Source organism: Quercus lobata, chromosome 4, assembly GCF_001633185.2.
Source record: "Quercus lobata isolate SW786 chromosome 4, ValleyOak3.0 Primary Assembly, whole genome shotgun sequence".
In the NCBI taxonomy this organism is placed as follows: Eukaryota; Viridiplantae; Streptophyta; class Magnoliopsida; order Fagales; family Fagaceae; genus Quercus; species Quercus lobata.
The window spans coordinates 69,263,063-69,281,910 of NC_044907.1; the positions used below are offsets into that span (position 1 = coordinate 69,263,063).

At 31.6% G+C, this 18,848-nt stretch overlaps 2 pseudogenes; both read right to left on the bottom strand.

Moving 5' to 3' along the window:
- Positions 1-726: 726 nt before the first annotated feature.
- On the bottom strand, positions 727-2,478 carry LOC115985693 (annotated as a pseudogene).
- A 14,393-nt stretch (positions 2,479-16,871) lies between these two features.
- LOC115985694 lies at positions 16,872-18,586 on the bottom strand (annotated as a pseudogene).
- Between the last annotated feature and the right edge of the window lie 262 nt (positions 18,587-18,848).

An 18,848-nucleotide genomic window follows, 5' to 3' on the forward strand; every position in this document is an offset into this window, starting at 1 on the left:
GAGTTGTGTGTAAAAGTAGAAATTAAGATATTGGATGAGTTGTAAAATGAGATAGTAAAATAGATAAAGTAGATTTTGAAGATATAAAATAGACACTTTTTTGCATTCTCAAATACTAGTGCTCTAATGTTCTAAAAGATGAAAAGAAATGCAGGTTCATACCACCTTCGTTATAGGAACCATAAAATATTGAACCTAGAAGAAATTATTGTAGATATTTTAACCATTTATTTAATTGTTGTTTTAATAATTAATTTAATTTAAATATTAGTAAATAAATGTAGACGTATTTTTTTTTTCACAAAAGCAAACCATTATGGCTTTTTTTATTATTTAATTCTCTGTGTAAAATTAATTATTCATTGAAAATGTTATTTGGTGTTAGATTTCCTTTAACTAGGCATCATGCTCTTGTAAGATGATAATTTAAAATAAACAAACTTTCCTTATTCACCTAACAATTATGGAAATAAAAAATCATAAAACATAACTTATCTCTCTTTTAAATTTAAAAAATATTATTTTTTAGTAAATATAATTGTATGAATAAGATATTTTCTAAATAAATCTTAAGTTTTATTTTAATTTTACAATTCACAACCAAACTTATGAATAAGTTTCGTTGTTCAATTACAACACTTTTTATTCCTAGTAATAAATATTACAAATCCAGTTGTCATCTCCATAACATAACTACTTCCGACTTTTAGAAAGACAAAACAATAATTATAAAGCTGAAGAACTACTATTTTTAGTAGCCGAGGAGTCATCTTGACTTGTGATACTAATAGTAATAGAATCAAGACCAGGGTAACTTAATCCAGTTCTAATTGTACTTAACTCAGTTTTGCTAGTTGACTCCAACATCTGTCCATAGTAAACACTATTGTACCAAGGAGCTCCATTGGTAGTGGCAACACGAAATGATACCACTTCTGAATCGGTATCTTTGGTTGCTTCTGCATACTCTTGGAGCTCTAATGCAAACTCCAACTTTTCCATCACATTATTCATCGTGGGCCATTCGATTCCATGATCACTTACACAACTCTCAGCAAGTTCCACGTATACCTTGAAACACTCTAGCACTATCTTGTTCGTTAGATATGGATCAATGATTTCACTGATGGTCTTTCTCTCAATACATTTTCGAGCCCAGCTTGCCAAAATTCTTTCCTCTTCTTGGATTTTTTGGTTCAATACTTTTCGAGCAGACAACACTTCAAACATCACTACACCAAATGAGTACACATTTGATTTCTCAGTTAATTGTTGGTGCCTTGCATAATCTGGATTCAAATACCCCCATGTCCCCTTTACTAGGATACTAACGACAATGTTATCCAAACCTATTTTGGACAACCCAAAATCTGAAACCTTGGATACTCATTTCTCATCCTATAGAATATTTGTTGTCTTCACGTCATGGTGGATAATGGGGTGCTTTGTACATGTGTGTAGGTAGTGTAAACCATGTGCTACTCCTATGCATATCTGGAGCCTTTATTTCCAGGTGAGGGGATCATTAGGGGTGTCATAGAGGTGGTGGTAGAGGGTACCATTTGTCATGTACTCGTAAACAAGTATCATCTCACCCTCATCATTGTAGTATCTGATGAGAGACACAAGGTGCACATGATGAAGTTTAGAAAGCATCTTGATCTCTGTCATAAACTCACGAGCACCTTGTTGAGACTCCTGTTTCATGCGTTTAATTGCCACCATTATATTACCTAAAGGACAAAATATTGTATTATTGTGTTTCCAAAATCCAATAAATGTGGTAATGAATGTGATTTGTGGATTTTAACAACCTGTGAGAACACATTAGTTTGTAAATTTCAACAATCTATTAGAACACTATAGTTTGTAAATTTTATATCATAAAATTTGGACTATTTCTAGCACATTTATTTGGTTTTATTGTGCACAAACAAAGAGTATGACTTATGTCTAGTTTCTATACTCTTTGGAAACTATAAGACGTGAAGACATCCTAAAATAGGACACGGTGGTTACATTAAACAATTTACATATATGGGCAATGTTACTCACTTTCATGTTTTAAAAGAGGATATTTCTTTTATCTTCTAAAATGTGTATGTCAGCACATTGGTTGTGGATATTATGTAAAATAGTGTACGTAAAATGAGTGTAAGAATCCCCTCAAAAAAAAAAAAAAAAAATGAGTGTAAGAAAATATTTTCCCTTCATATATGACCATGTCCAATATGTATAGGAACTCGACACAAGTCAGATTTTATCAAATTATTAAACAACTCTGCAAAATATAGTATCACTAATCTAAATTATATGCAGTTAGATTGCAATTAGGACTAATTCAGGAAAAAACTAAAAATTAAAAGGTAATCATGGTATTATTCATTACCTTCCTCAATCAGACCCTTGTAAACATTGCCAAAGCCACCTACACCGACAATTAGATCTTCATTGAAGTTGTTGGTTGCTGTTTTGATTTCATCTAGGCTGATGAAGCCATTCTCCTTGGGAACTCTCTTTTGTAAGAATCTGGCCTAGACCAACACCACCACTTTACTAGTGGATGGTGAGAACCATAACGCTCAGTCTTCTTTAATTTATAGAGAACCATGAAACACACTAGAGCGGCCACGACTAAAAAGCCAACACCACTTCCACGACTAAAATATTTTTAAGAATAAATTAAATTATTAAACTTACAAAAAAAAAAAAAAATTTAAAATACATATATATATATATATATTTTTTTTTTGGGAAGTCAGGGGGTTCATTTGAACCCCCTGGCCCTGAACAAAGGGTAGAGCCACCCTTGAGGAAAATATACTGCTTTGATTCTTAATTAAATTCTAAAAATGTAAGATTACATTGAAAAATGCTTAGTCTAGAATCAATGATCTGAAATTAATGGTCATTATGTTTGAGAGATAAACATCTTGGAAAGTCTCTTTAAGTAGTTAATATAATACATAAAGACATCACTTAACCCAAAGAGCCTAATCCCAATGAGTGTAATCTCAACTATATTGTATTAATCACTTATTCTTCTTATCATTATTTAATTTGGGACTTCACTCACATAAGTACACCTAACACATTACTCATGTCATGCAACACACAAGCAACCAAACATTTCATAGCGAAGTAAAGATGCCATCATATGAATTAAAATAAATTTTCGGCTTAGGCATCAAATTATCTTGGGCCTGCTGTGTCAATCCTATACCTGAAAATCCCTCATTTCTTAATATATACTTCCTTTTTCCCAGTTTGTTTGTCCTCTATTCCATTTTAAGATGTCTCAAAATATTGTCCTGTTTCTAAAAGTAAAAGTTATTAATTTGCTAATATTCCTATTATACCTCTATTTTATTTTCAAAACTATTTGAAAAGAAAACTAACAAATATTTAAAAAATCAATTTAATTGGGGCACTTTTTTAGTTGCCTCATTAAGAATAACTCTTTAAAAGAAAAATCTAATAAATTTATTTAAGGGTAATTTTGTAAACTTATTCATTTTTATAAGGTAGACAAGATAATAAATGATGTTACCTTAAAAAGTTTGACTTTTCAAACAGGAAAAATAAATTGGGATGGAGGAAGTAGAGAATAGACAAGATTACGTGTATAAGAGAGTAGACATGGGTGGGCCAAAATTGGGATTAATCCTATTTGTCAAACAATATAATTAATAGGCATTATTATAAAACTATATTTTTTACTAACATTTAAAGTTTAAAAGACTCAATTTAAGACTTATAAATTAAGTCTCAAAAACTCGATTTTAATGCTACGAATGATGTCCATATGAAAATCAAGTCTCTAAAACTTGATTGATGAGATGACCCAATTTAATTCCCAATAGACTGAGTCTAGAATTATTAAGTCCTGGTCCTACCAACTCCAATAAATATGCTTGACTAAAGCAAACCTCAAAACAGAAAAAGAGAGAAGTTTTGAGCATCTCCACCCCGTGACTCTGCAAACTCAGAAAAAATAAATTATGTTCTTTGAATTTTGTTTTTCCTACCTACTCTTTTAAATTCTGCAAGACAAATCAATAGCATTCACTAACTTTTTTCTCTATCCACTGTAGCTTTGCTATCTGCTAGAATGATACTATTCAGTGTCAAAGATGCTTTCTGTTCAGTGTTCACCCACCGATGACTGAATTGCCCAATTTAATAGGATAGGAAAATAATTATGAGCTGACCCAATTTAATTCCCAATTTTGGCCGAAAATGAAGATACAAAAGAGACCCGGTCCCATAAAAAAAAAAAAAAAAAAAAAGACCCTGTAGACATGACCCCTCCATCCAAGCCAACTGGCCATAATAGATTGAGCCTAGAATTATTGAATCCTGGTCCTAACTACTCCAATAAATATGCCTGACTAAAGCAAACCTCAAACGTAGAAAAAGAAAGATATTTTGAGCATATTCAACTCTTCAACTCGTGACTCTGCAAACTAAAAAAAAAATAAATGATGTACTTTGAAAATTTTTTTCCTACCTACTCTCTTAAATTTTGAAAGACCGCATTCACTCTAGAATGATGCTGTTCAGTGCCAGAGATGCTTCCTGTTCTGTATTCACCCACTGATGACTGAATTGTCCAATTGCTCTGCCTAAGTTTGAGTGGAAATGTATAGGAAAATAATTAATTGAACCTTCTTGGGCAGAGCAATCGACAACTCCTGACACTTGAAAATCACTGTAAACGTTTTACATATAAATAATTAATTGAAACCTTCTTGGGCAGAGCAATTGAAGACTCCAGAAACTTGAAAATCACAATAAACGTTTTACAGACATAAATAATTAATTGAACCTTCTTGGGCAGAGCAATTGAAGACTCCAGACACGCCGCCCCATCCACCCTGTCTCGCGATTGTAAATTCATATCAGTTTTATCTTAGTTCATTAATTATTCTTTTTCCAGACTTTTTTGAGCTTGCATCAATTTACGTTACCCTTAGCACATTGTGGTAATCACTAATCAGGAATTGTTTTCCAATAAACAAACGATACATTCACTAATAAACACGCATATACACGGATTCACAAATATCCATATTGGTTGTAATATAGCATATCCTTAATAGAACAAAAAAAACAACAACAAAACAACAACAACAAAACCAAAAACAAAAAACGAAAAGAATTCCACATAAGAGAACAAGTGTGCAGCTGAAGGGGAACACATTTCCAAGATTGAACGGTGCAGTGAGATTATTGGCACTGGATCACGCGGTTGTACGGACTTGAACGTGCATTACAATTTTCCTGGAGGCAATAACGAGTGGGGTCGTTAGGTCTCCCACAAGGAGATAAAGCTGCTTCACCGGGTCTCGTGGTAGCCCTCGGTGCAGGACCTAGATCATAAAGCCTCCGGCGTATGTAAGGGTTCATGTCATCCTCAAGCAGCTGGCATTCGCCATTGCACGGCGGAGTGGAGTTGCTCTCGACATGGACAGCCGAACTACAACAATATGCACTAAGAATCAGTATCGCTAAGAATGCCATAAGATATACACCTCCCTTCCTATTAGTATAAGCTTCCATTTCACTGCCAAATGATCTCCCTCCACAATTCGTTCACACACTGTCCACCTAGGGGGATATATATATCATTTTATATATAAAAAGGTATGTGTAGCAAAAGAAAAAAGGCCGACAACTAGAATAGGTCGAAAAGTGAGTCTCCACAAACTGAATCACATGCATTGTACTATACTTGAAAAGTATTTTTCTTGTCTGATGTCGTACTAAAATCCTTTGTTAATATATGGACCCCACCCCCAGCCACCCCCCCAATTAAAGCAAATTTCTTTGGAATTTTCGATGAATTCTAGTATGAGCTGTATGTGCAAATACAGTGTAACTGACTTAATAAATTCTCACAATTTTTTTGACGATCTGCATTGTTCATCGGCCCTTTTTATTTTTTTAACAGTTCGCCAGTTTTGCTGGTGCTATTTTGTCTTTACCTTTAAATATTTATACGTTCATACATAGTCACACTGGGACAATAAATTTTTATAATATTTTTACAATGTGCAAACAGTAATTTGTTATCGTGCATTGGTTTGTTCAACCCATACTGTTCATTGTTTTTTTTTTTTTTTTTTTTTTTTTATAATTTTAATTTCTTCGGAGCACGCCGGTTTTGTTTGTGCTTTTTTGTCTTTTGCTTTAAATATTTATACATGCATATACAATTACATTGACATAACAAATTTTTATAATATTTTTACAATTATTGAGGTGTCAATTTTTTAAAAGTCAAAATAAAATAATAAAATAAGAGACTGAGACCAATTATAACTGAAAATAAATGTATTATGAAAATATTATAACATTTTTTTCTTGTCACAATATTTTCACAATCACTGAGATCTCATTTCCTTATAGATCAAAAAAAAAAAAAAAAAAAAAAAAGAAATACTATGTCTATAACATTTTCACAACAAATTTTATGTGACAAAATATTTTTGATGGATAAAAAAAATGATATTAGTAGTGGGCTCAGTATAAAACTAATAACAATTTCTCATTTAGAATTTGTTCTAAATATGTTATGGATGTAACATTTCTCTCAAATAAAATAAAAAATATATATTTAGATCCTAAAAATAAAAGTATTGTGAAAATGTTGTGATATTTTGTTGTATTCTTAGACTTCCCTTTTAGTATATATAGTCAAATTGGGTGAGCCAAAATTCACAGTTTTACACAATTTTCTTGTGTTGTCTTTTTGTTTTGTTTTTTTTTAATGCATAATTTTAAAACCAGTAATAATTTTTTTTTTACCAAAGATTTGTTGTGAAAATTAATGATGTGGACGTAAAAAAAACAAAGCCCAAAATCAATGCAACAAAGGATACAATTAGGGCTATCCACAGGTCAGGCCAAGTCGGGTTGTTCCTGACCTAGACTCGACCCAAAATTTTTAGATGGATAAGAACAAAGCCCAAAACTGACCTGAAATTCTCGTTGGATTGACCGGTTCAGGTCTTTTCGGGTTATACTTGTCAGTTTCAGGTTTTGTCATCGAGGCTGAGATTTGGTTGGATTTATCGAGATCTAGCCGATATTTGGTCAGATCCATCGAAATCTGGCCAATACTGGCTGGATCAGTCAAGATCTTGCCAGATATGGTCTAGATCTCAACGAAATCTCACCAAATCTGGTTCGAATCTTGATAGATTGAGGATAAGAGAGAGATATCGTTGGTCACTTCAGTTTCTATCAAGTTTTAAAACCCAAAGCTGCCACTTGACCCGCGCCCCTTGGGTTTTGACGTTGGAGACTCGCCGCTGGTCATGAGTTGCTTTAAACGAGTTGGCCTTGGTTCAGCTGATGCCGGGTCGGTCGGTTCCGATGGGTCATCGGTTCACTTGGACAACCCTAGATACAACTCAGTCAAAACCAGCCTAAGAGCACTCTTTTGAGATGCAAAAAGCCTAACCCTCGGGCAATGACCACTCGAAGACTCAAGAAAAGCTCCAAGACAAGAAAAAAAGAAGGAATCAAAAGAGAAAAGATGCCTGATATTAAAATAATCTACCATCAATGCATATACAAAGAAAAAAGTGTGGGAAGGAGGAGAGTCGTACTTGAGAAGGGATGCTAAGAAGCTTAGGCTTGGAGGAAGAAACATTATAGAGGAAGTAAAAGAGAAGAAGGAAAGAAGAAATAGGCAAAAAAAGAGCTTAAAAGATGTCCCAAAAATTGGAATGTTGGAAAACCAAAGGGCACGTTGAGAGGCATAGCACGTCCAACCTTTGAATGTTTTGACACGTGGCCACGACCTGGCCAACGATGTCGTGTCTCATTAAATGTGAGTGGAACAGAATTTTAGGAGTCTTAGCTAACACATAATGACCTTTGTGGGCATAAGCACCCGCAATGTGGTGTCATCCTCACGATTGGGAAGTATGCCTTGGCCTATGGTGGACCATGGCTAAGGGTGTAAATGGAGTCGCCACCTAATTTAGGTATAAGAACCATAAATATAGCACCATTTGTGGAAGGACTGATCTTTTACCAAAACAGGTGTCCGAAGTTTAGGTATGGGGATAAGAAGGTGTTAGGCACCCAATCCCACCCGACTTGTGGGTTGACCTCCACTTATTGTGTTCCAAATATTAATTTCATTAAAGAAAATTTTAATATGTCATTTTAACCCACACATACACTAGCATGAATCTACGACACACAACATGGCATAAGCATCCCCAAACCTATCATTCATCTATCAATGCATACAAACACAAATCTCCAAGGGCAGAAACATCACATGGCAAAATCAAATAAGAATATTATGACATCCAAACATCAAAGGCATAGCATTCAATCCAAGAATATTCATGTTACTTAATCAAAACAAACTTATATTCAAACCAATGCATGTTCATGTGAATGCATGACTTACCTTACTACATCATAGCACCTATGCATCAATGCATGTTCATATTTTATGCATGTTCATGATATTCAAACAATCCTTAACATACAAACAAAGAGATAAAACAAAGCAAAACAAAGATAAAACGAAGAGACAAAGACTCAAAGACAGACAAAACAGGTTAAACAATGGTTAAAACATGTGAATAAAACAAAGGAAACAACATATGGAAAACGAATTAGGGTTTCCAGGCTTGAGTATATGTGCACATACATAGGGAATGCGTGCGCACCCCAACTGTATGTGTATGCATAATTCGAGTATGCGTACGCATGCAAGAATCATGCGCACGCATACACATCCAAAACCCTATCCCAAAAACTTAGAACAGAAAAACTCAGAAAATAGAAAATCTAACAACCTAACAAGTTTAGAACACAAACATAAAGTAAACCTAAACTAAACGAGCATATTAAAACAAATAAAACATATATAAGAACACAAAATCAAAAGAAAAAGTGAAGAGCCAAAGTTAGAAACTTTACATTAATACTAGAACTATGTAGAACTTGATTTTGATCGTTCGCCTAAATCAATCCAGTCACAACCAATTTAAAATAAGTTAGTAAACTTCAGAACTCTAAGATCATGACCAAATAAGGTTCCAATCAAATAAAACTTGACCTGAAGATGTTTTATGAAAAACTCTCTCTTTGATTCACAATTTCTTAGTGAATCTCATGTGTTTTACCACCAGAATTTGTCCTCCTTGAAAATGTATCATTTATGACTTTATATAGTTGAAAATTAAGGGTTTGAGGTGGCTCCTAAACGATAAGGGATTCGTTCCAAACCTAGTTTAAATGAAAAAAAACTTGCCTTACATAGTTTCTAGAACCATAGTATGTGCACGCATGCACGTGTATGCGTACGCATGCATGAATCATGCGCATGTAGAGCTTGAGCATGCGTGTATGTGTATGCATGCCCTAGAGTTTTCTTGGTATTTATTTTCCAAAAATAGTTTATTTGGTCAAAAAATAAGTTATATTTTGAGCACCGCATTTTGTGGTGCGGTTTAGCCAAAACCATAACTGCACTACATCTTATTTTTGCGATCACATGTGCGATGCGATGCAGTGTAGTTGATAGTTTAGCTAAAACCATAACTGTATTGCACCTTATTTTATTTTGCAGTTACATGTGTGGTGCGCCTTATAAGATGCGATATGAATGGTTTGAAATCAATATATTTTTCAAATATTTGGCTTTTCCTACCCAGTCCAAAACTAATTTTCCCTTTATTTTGGGCCAAGTTTTAAACTATTGAGCTAATTTTTCTTTATTTTGGGCTGGCTTTCCAAGTCAACACTAGCTAAAGTTATAAATTTTTTTTTTTTTGAAAACTAGGGTTATTAAACTATTAATAATATATTTGATATTAAAAATAAATAAATATATTAATATATAAAGAGGGTGCTGTTCAGTTATTCCATTTTGTGCAATAGTGGTGCCACATGGTGTTCAAGGGGTTCAAATGAACCCCTTGACTTGTATTTATTTATTTATTTTTTTTACATATAATATTTTAAAATATTTTTGTTTTGAACACCTTAAAATAAAATTTTAAAACCCCTAAAATAAGTTCAAAGAACAAATCAATTTAATGTAAAATTTATCTTGGTCTTCTTAAACAAAAAGAAAAAACCCAACATCAAACCAATTTGATCTAAAATCTAAGGAAAAAAAATAGCAAGTCTAGCAACAAAAATTAGTAATTTTTTGATCTTAAATCTCAAAAAAAAGACAATTAAATGATCTGTAAAGTGTAAAGATTAAAAGAAAATTAAGTGTGAGGCAATGGAAGTGGGGCATGAGATAGTGGAGAATGAAGACATTTTTTTTTTACTAATTATATTGTTGCGTTGAATTCTTGATAGAGTAATGTAAAAAACACAGCAAAATTCTTCTTAATGAATTACAAAGACCTGTAAGTTGTCACAATTGAGTTGAATTGTTAAATAAAATAATTGAAAAGAGTAAAAACAAAAACTAATAAATAATGAATTAGAGTATTCTAAGTAATAATAATTAAAATTCACTTAACAACAATAATTAATAACTTTATTATAGTAATAGAGAATAGATAATTTATAAGATTTAATCTTAGTAATAATAATTAATATCTTCATTATACTAAGAAAATATATGCACAATGAACTTATAGTTTATCTTTAATTCTCTTGCTAATACTATGAATTAATTTTTGATAAGGAAGTCACATATTCGCAATATTTATCTCCTTACTAAGATTTATTATCTAAAAGAGCTCGTGTTGACTTAAAAAAAAAAAAAAAAAATTCCTTCCTTTGGATCATAGGATACGAAAGATCTCATCATTATTATCATAATGATCAAGATGAAAAAAAAATATATATATATATATATTTACAAAGAGGTCCTTATCAACCTCTTCAACACGAATTTGAATGACTCCCCTAAAAAATATTCTTGGAGCTGCCACTAATTTTGTAGGTGATTTTGGTGCAGATTTTATGATTCGGTGAACACCCCTGCTTTTATATGCTGAACTCAAACTAAATCCTTACGACATCTTTACAGTCTAATGCTGACACTGAACTCAAACCAAGTCCAATAAGGTGTGAAAGACTTGAAAAAACTTCACAAGAAAGTTCGAAATGACATTTCACGTGATAAATAAAGACATGAAAAAGTACATGTTGGTAAAATCGTAATAAAAAAAATAAAACAGATATAGACTATAGTCTTATTCGGAAAAATGTATCACTGATGTTAATATGTGGACCCAGCTCAAACAAATTATATGGTTGGACATGTTTTGAAACACCAGTAACTAAGTATTCTATGCCCAGAATGTACAGCAGCTATTCTAGCTATATCTAAAGCATCTAGACTTAACTTCAACTGTGTTTTGTTTGAAGAGGATTCCTAGCTCACATTGAAGGCAATCGATCAAGAAATCCATCAAGATTGAGAGATTGTTAATATTATTCATGATATTAGAATTATGCTTAACTCTTTTGTTGCTTGGTATTTTTCCTTCCCCCCAAGACAATCTAATTCTCTTGCTCATAATCTAGCTTATTAAGCAGCATCTTGTAATGCTTGGGGTCTATTCCCATTTCATAATATATATAATTAGGTTTTTGTTAAAGATTAAGATGTGTTAGTCCATTTTGGCTTTTGTCCTTGTAATGCTTGTAATGCTTGATATGTATTTTGTTTTTTCTTCTATTGAAATAATTTATTCAGCGCTCCCCCCCCCCCCTCCCACAAAAAAAATAATAATTAGTCTAAGCAAGTTGTCCAGTAATGTTTGGAAGGAAATAGAGAATTTGTGCTGCACGCGAGACTTTTGGATACTATATTGCAATTATGTTTATGCATGTGCCACTTGCCATTCAAACAGTATTCCAATGATATTTTGGAATCTAATAAATTTAACTAGTAAGATTTTTTTGTCATTGAATAAGATATTTGAGTTCAAAACTCATTTACACCAAAATCAATTAGTGTTTAATTACCAAATACCAATTGATATTTTGGCTTAAATGATTAAAAAAAAAAAAAATCATTATGAAACAGATGTCATTGATTTAAATTTTATCGTATTTATGTAGAAGAAATATATTTACATTCAAAAGATACTTAAATGGCTGTTGTAAATAACTTTCCATCACTAAATACTTATTTTAAATTTCAAGAAAAAATAAAGAGGTTGAGTTTCAATGAATTCTAGGATCTAGTTTAGTAAATGAGTTCATTCAGTTTTTAGGTTAAGAACCCCATAACTTCACTAATCTCTAGAATTACACTATCTAGGATTTTGAAGATTTAGGAATTTGGCATTTTGGGATGTTCTATGGCAGTTGAGTGTCTTCTACTTTTTTGGTCTTGCACTCTTGCTTATCAGCCATTGAAAACACCCACATTTTGTGAGATTGTTTCTACTTGACCTTAAAAAAAAAGAAGTGAAAATGCATGCTAAAAAAACTTATTTTCTAAATTCTCTAACAAAAATATGAATATGTATGTTACATGAACTATAGCAAGAAGTTTCAATTACTCGTTTATTTTATTTGTTTTCGATTTTTATATCTAATATTCTTTAGTGATTCATATTACATAAAAATGCTAAACTATTTATAATGTAAATAAATATTAAATATGTCAAAGTTATTTTTATATGGAATTTGTATAATTTTAGTGTTTAATTATTATTTTTATAATAAGATATTATTGTCTTTTTAAAAATATTTTTAAATTACATGGCTTAAACAAAAACTGTCCTATGCAATCCACATATAATCTTACCATGATTATTTCTTTTTTGGTAAAAAGTTAAAATTCTGGTCATTATTCTGTTGACTTTATTTCTTATTCTATATTATTTATGTATTATTTCAAGTCATTGTTCTCTTATTTTAATCAAAAAGAAGATAAATAGAATATGTTTAAACTTTTTAAAAAATTTATAAATTTTTGAAAATAAAAATATACATGAAAATCTGATTTGTGAAAGATCGAATAAGTGAAATAGGTTTTAAAAGCCCATTTAGGGTTAACTGATTTCTACCTTAAACCCAATTGAATCAAATCTGAACTTGCTTGACCCAAATCATTTACCAAGTTTAACTCTATCCATTGATTGTAGATAGGGTGGCCCCATCAATAATGTAACCTTTATACGTGAACTTCATCAAAATTGTTTGGAAGCTTTAATTTCTAAATGTGGAAAAGAAATGACATATAAGTTGGAGTTGGAGGTAGATGCTTGGAAAGGGAATCTCCTAATCCATCCTCATCTCTTATTCGATTTTAAGCTTTGAAAGCCACCCCTATCAAGTGAGGACAATGACCATTCATAAAAGCAATAATCACTTATAAAGTGTATGGGTAAGAAATGGGGCATGGGATGGGTTTGGGGACCAAAGAAATGAATGTCTATGATGAAAGCCTAAAAGTTTTCTTGGTGTTATTTGAGTGAAAAGATCTATGCATATAGAATGCAATGTACACGGAAAAAAGGAAAAAGAAAAGGTAAAATTTAAAAACATTCCCCAATTAGCAAGCCACTAATTTAAATTAGAAATTGTGATGGACTCATGTATGAATTGGCATCCTAATTTAAAAAATATTATGAAATTATTGTAACCTTTTGTTATATCTATAGTATTGCCCATATTGTAGGAAGAATCAACAACAAAAAGAAACATTTCAATAGATGAATACCATCTTAAAATACATGATAAAAGTTAAGGATTATGGGTGCATTTGAGATCAGTTTATTTTACTTTTTGCCTTTTTGCCTTTTATTTTTTATTTTATATTTTTTTATTTACTAAATGTGTGCCAAAATACACTTGTATTTTGAAAAAGAGTGAAGAAAAAGTAAGGATTTAAAAGTTTGTGCACAAAAGCTAAAAAATGAACAAAATACCGGACCCAAACAGACATTAAATGTATATTTAAACTTAAATTTTATTATCTTACAAACTGACTCATCATTTCTAAACACGTAATGTAAAGAGTCCTACTATTATAATAAAAAATCTCATAATATTTTTTCAACAAGTTGAGATGTCAATTTACCATACGTTAAAATAAAAATAAAATTAGACCCAAACCAACAACAGTTCAAAATAAGATTATTGTAAAGATATTGTGAAATTTTGTTGTGTTTATGAAATTGCTATAATTAAAAAAAAAAAAACTAATTATTTACTTATTATATTATTGATTTAACACTATCATTTATTGATATTTTGAGTTAGGCTCAGATGATTTCATATTACACCATCTCCATACTCTTTCACATTTGTATAATATAATGGATTATGTTTATTATACACACCCTAATATACACAAGTTTACAAGTATGTGTGATAAAGAATAAAAAATAAAAGTTTATGAGTATGTATAAACTTGTGTATAATAATTCGGGTGCACTAGTATTTTCCCTAACATGATTATCTAATATTCATGTTGAAAAAGAAAAAAAGAAAAAAAAGAAGGTGTCATGTGAAACATTTCACATGAAGAATCAAGAAACGGGAAACAAATAGTTGATAGATCAATGAATCCATGACCTCACACTCACACCACATGTCAGGATGGAATACAATTAGGCTATGGCCCATTGGAAAAGTGTTTCGAGCTAGACTTCTTGGAACTGGAGGAGAGTACAACATATGCCTAGTCAATGGTTCTTTTTCCCATTGTTTCTCATCATTTAATTTGGTCTCATGATGGTCTTTCCGCATTCAATGTCTCATCTATGAAGTATGGCCCACTATTGCGGTCACGGTTTATCTTTCTTCTAATAGAAAAATCTCTGAAACAGATAAACAAATAGATAATTATATCTCATACGGTCTAAACAAAAAGTCATGAACCGATCAATTACTTTGATATTTTCCTTTACTCTTGGAGCATTTACAATGGAGGTTGTAAAGAAAATACTTTTTTTAAATAAACAGATAATTATATCTCGCACCGTCTAGACAAAAAGTCATGCACCGATCAATTACTTTGATATTTTCTTTTACTCTAGGAGCATTTACAATTGAGGTTGTAAAAAAAAAAAAAATTATTTTACACTTAAAGACTATTTTATCTGTTTTACAATTTACCTAACATTCGATTCTTATATTCCACATCATATTAAATATTATTCATTTTTTTTTAATTAATTTCACACACACTCTCTCTCTTTCTCACCACCTCTCTCACTTCATAGCAGTGTCTCTCTCTTCACCCACCTATCAAACCACATATCCCAAAAAAAAAAAAATCAATCACCACCACTATAACCACAACTAGCAGTAGCCCCCATTATCACATACCCATACCAAAACTTAGATATAAACAGAAAACAAAAAACCGCAACTCACTATAATACCACCACCACAACTCACTATAGCTGAGTTGTATACTTAAATCCTATTATTTTGATTCACATTCTCTCTTTTCTCTCACCCAGGTTAACTCTCTCTCTACCTATCTTTCTTTCTCTCTTTCATTTAGATGCAACACCCTTTTTTAGACTTCTCTCTTTTCTTTCACATCCTAGTGGTTTCGGGTTTGGGTTTAGTGGTGGGTGGTTGAGAGAGAGACAGAGATAGGGAGAGAGATTAGAGAGAGAAGAGAGAAGGGAGAAGAGAGATAGATAGTTTTATATTATTTAATTGTGTAATTTATACTATTCTAATGTGTTGTATGGAAAAATAAAAACTAGATGTTAGGTGTATTATAAAGCTGAATGGTATAATAGAAAAAGTAAGTTTTCAAATGGTAAATAAGAATTATTATAAAAACCCGGATCCTAATGCTCTAAGTAATAACCAACAGTAACAAAGTGGCAAGTTTTTTTAGTGATACACACTAGTATAAAGTGGGTTTTGGGTGTGTTTGTTGCTAAAAATAGAATTTGGGGGACACCCTCAATGCTCAAAGCACTAGCATTGGAGGGGTGTAAAAAACCCCAGTTGCTATTTTAGCAACCAATAAGACCAAATTGCCCCACATCTGGGGTGGGTTTTTATTTTTTATTTTTTACCAATTGTTCACAAGGATGTAAAACAAAAATATTATTTTAATGGAAAAAGTGAAAAAAAAAAAGGTAGACAAATGGAAAAGAAGAGGGAGAAACCAAATTTTTTATATTATTTTTTGGTATAGTTTATTTTATTTTAATGAGGTGTGTGTAAAAGTAGAAATTAAGATATTGGATGAGTTGTAAAATGAGATAGTAAAATAGATAAAGTAGATTTTGAAGATATAAAATAGACACTTTTTTGCATTCTCAAATACTAGTGCTCTAATGTTCTAAAAGATGAAAAGAAATGAAGGTTCATACCACCTTCGTTATAGGAACCATAAAATATTCAACCTAGAAGAAATTATTGTAGATATTTTAACCATTTATTTAATTGTTGTTTTAATAATTAGTTTAATTTAAATATTAGTAAATAAATGTAGAAGTTTTTTTCTTTCACAAAAGCAAACCATTATGGCTTATTTTATTATTTAATTCTCTGTGTAAAATTAATTATTCGTTTAAAATGTTATTTGGTGTTAGATTTCCTTTAACTAGGCATCATGCTCCTCTAAGATGATAATTTAAAATAAACAAACTTTCCTTATTCACCTAACAATTATGGAAATAAAAAATCATAAAACATAACTTATCTCTCTTTTAAATTTAAAAAATATCATTTTTTAGTAAATATAATTGTATGAATAAGATATTTTCTAAAATAAATCTTAAGTTTTATTTTTATTTTACAATTCACAACCAAACCTATGAATAAGTTTAGTTGTTCAATTACAACACTTTTTATTCCTAGTAATAAATATTACAAATCCGGTTGTCATCTCCATAACATAACTACTTCTGACTTTTAGAAAGACAAAACAATAATTATAAAGCTGAAAAACTACTATTTTTAGTAGCCGAGGAGTCATCTTGACTTGTGATACTAATAGTAATAGAATCAAGACCAGGGTAACTTAATCCAATTCTAATTGTACTTAACTCAGTTTTGCTAGTTGACTCCAACATCTGTCCATAGTAAACACTATTGTACCAAGGAGCTCCATTAGTAGTGGCAACACGAAATGATACCACTTCTGAATCGGTATCTTTGGTTGCTTTTGCATACTCTTGGAGCCCTAATGCAAACTCCAACTTTTCCATCACATTATTCATTGTGGGCCATTCGATTCCATGATCACTTACACAACTCTCAGCAAGTTCCACGTATACCTTGAAACACTCTAGCACTATCTTGTTCGTTAGATATGGATCAATGATTTCACTGATGGTCTTTCTCTCAATACATTTTCGAGCCCAGCTTGCCAAATTTCGTTCCTCTTCTTGGATTTTTTGGTTCATTGCTTTCCGGGCAGACAACACTTCAAACATCACTACACCAAATGAGTACACATTTGATTTCTCAGTTAATTGTTGGTGTCTTGCATAATTTGGATTCAAATACCCCCATGTCCCCTTTACTAGGATACTAACGATAGTGTTATCCAAACCTATTTTGGACAACCCAAAATCTGAAACCTTGGATACTCATTTCTCATCCTATATAATATTTGTTGTCTTCATGTCATGGTGGATAATGGGGTGCTTTGTACATGTGTATAGGTAGTGTAAACCATATGCTGCTCCTATGCATATCTGGAGCCTTTATTTCCAGGTGAGGGGATCATTAGGGGTGTCATAGAGGTGGTGGTAGAGGGTACCATTTGTCATGTACTCGTAAACAAGTATCATCTCACCCTCATCATTGCAGTATCTGATGAGAGACACAAGGTGCACATGATGAAGTTTAGAAAGCATCCTGATCTCTGTCATAAACTCACGAGCACCTTGTTGAGACTCCTGTTTCATGCGTTTAATTGCCACCATTATATTACCTAAAGGACAAAATATTGTATTATTGTGTTTCCAAAATCCAATAAATGTGGTAATGAATGTGATTTGTGGATTTTAACAACCTATGAGAACACATTAGTTTGTAAATTTCAACAATCTATTAGAACACTACAGTTTGTAAATTTTATATGATAAAATTTGGACTATTTCTAGCACATTTATTTGGTTTTATTGTGCACAAACAAAGAGTATGACTTATGTCTAGTTTCTATGCTCTTTGGAAACTATAAGACGTGAAGACGTCCTAAAATAGGACACGGTGGTTACATTAAACAATTTATATATATGGGCAATGATACTCACTTTCATGTTTTAAAAGAGGATAATTCTTTTATCTTCTAAAATGTGTATGTCAGCACATTGGTTGTGGATATTATGTAAAATAGTGTACGTAAAATGAGTGTAAGAAAATATTTTCCCTTCATATATGACCATGTCCAATATGTATAGGAACTCGACACAAGTCAGATTTGATCAAATTATTAAACAACTCTGCAAAATATAGTATCACTAATCTAAATTATATGCAGTTAGATTGCAATTAGGACTAATTCAGGAAAAAACTAAAAATTAAAAGGTAATCATGGTATTATTCATTACCTTCCTCAATCAGACCCTTGTAAACATTGCCAAAGCCACCTACACCGACAATTAGATCTTCATTGAAGTTGTTGGTTGCTGTTTTGATTTCATCTAGGCTGATGAAGCCATTCTCCTTGGGAACTCTCTTTTGTAAGAATCTGGCCTAGACCAACACCACCACTTTACTAGTGGATGGTGAGAACCATAACGCTCAGTCTTCTTTAATTTATAGAGAACCATGAAACACACTAGAGCGGCCACGACTAAAAAGCCAACACCACTTCCACGACTAAAATATTTTTAAGAATAAATTAAATTATTAAACTTACAAAAAAAAAAAAAAATTTAAAATACATATATATATATATA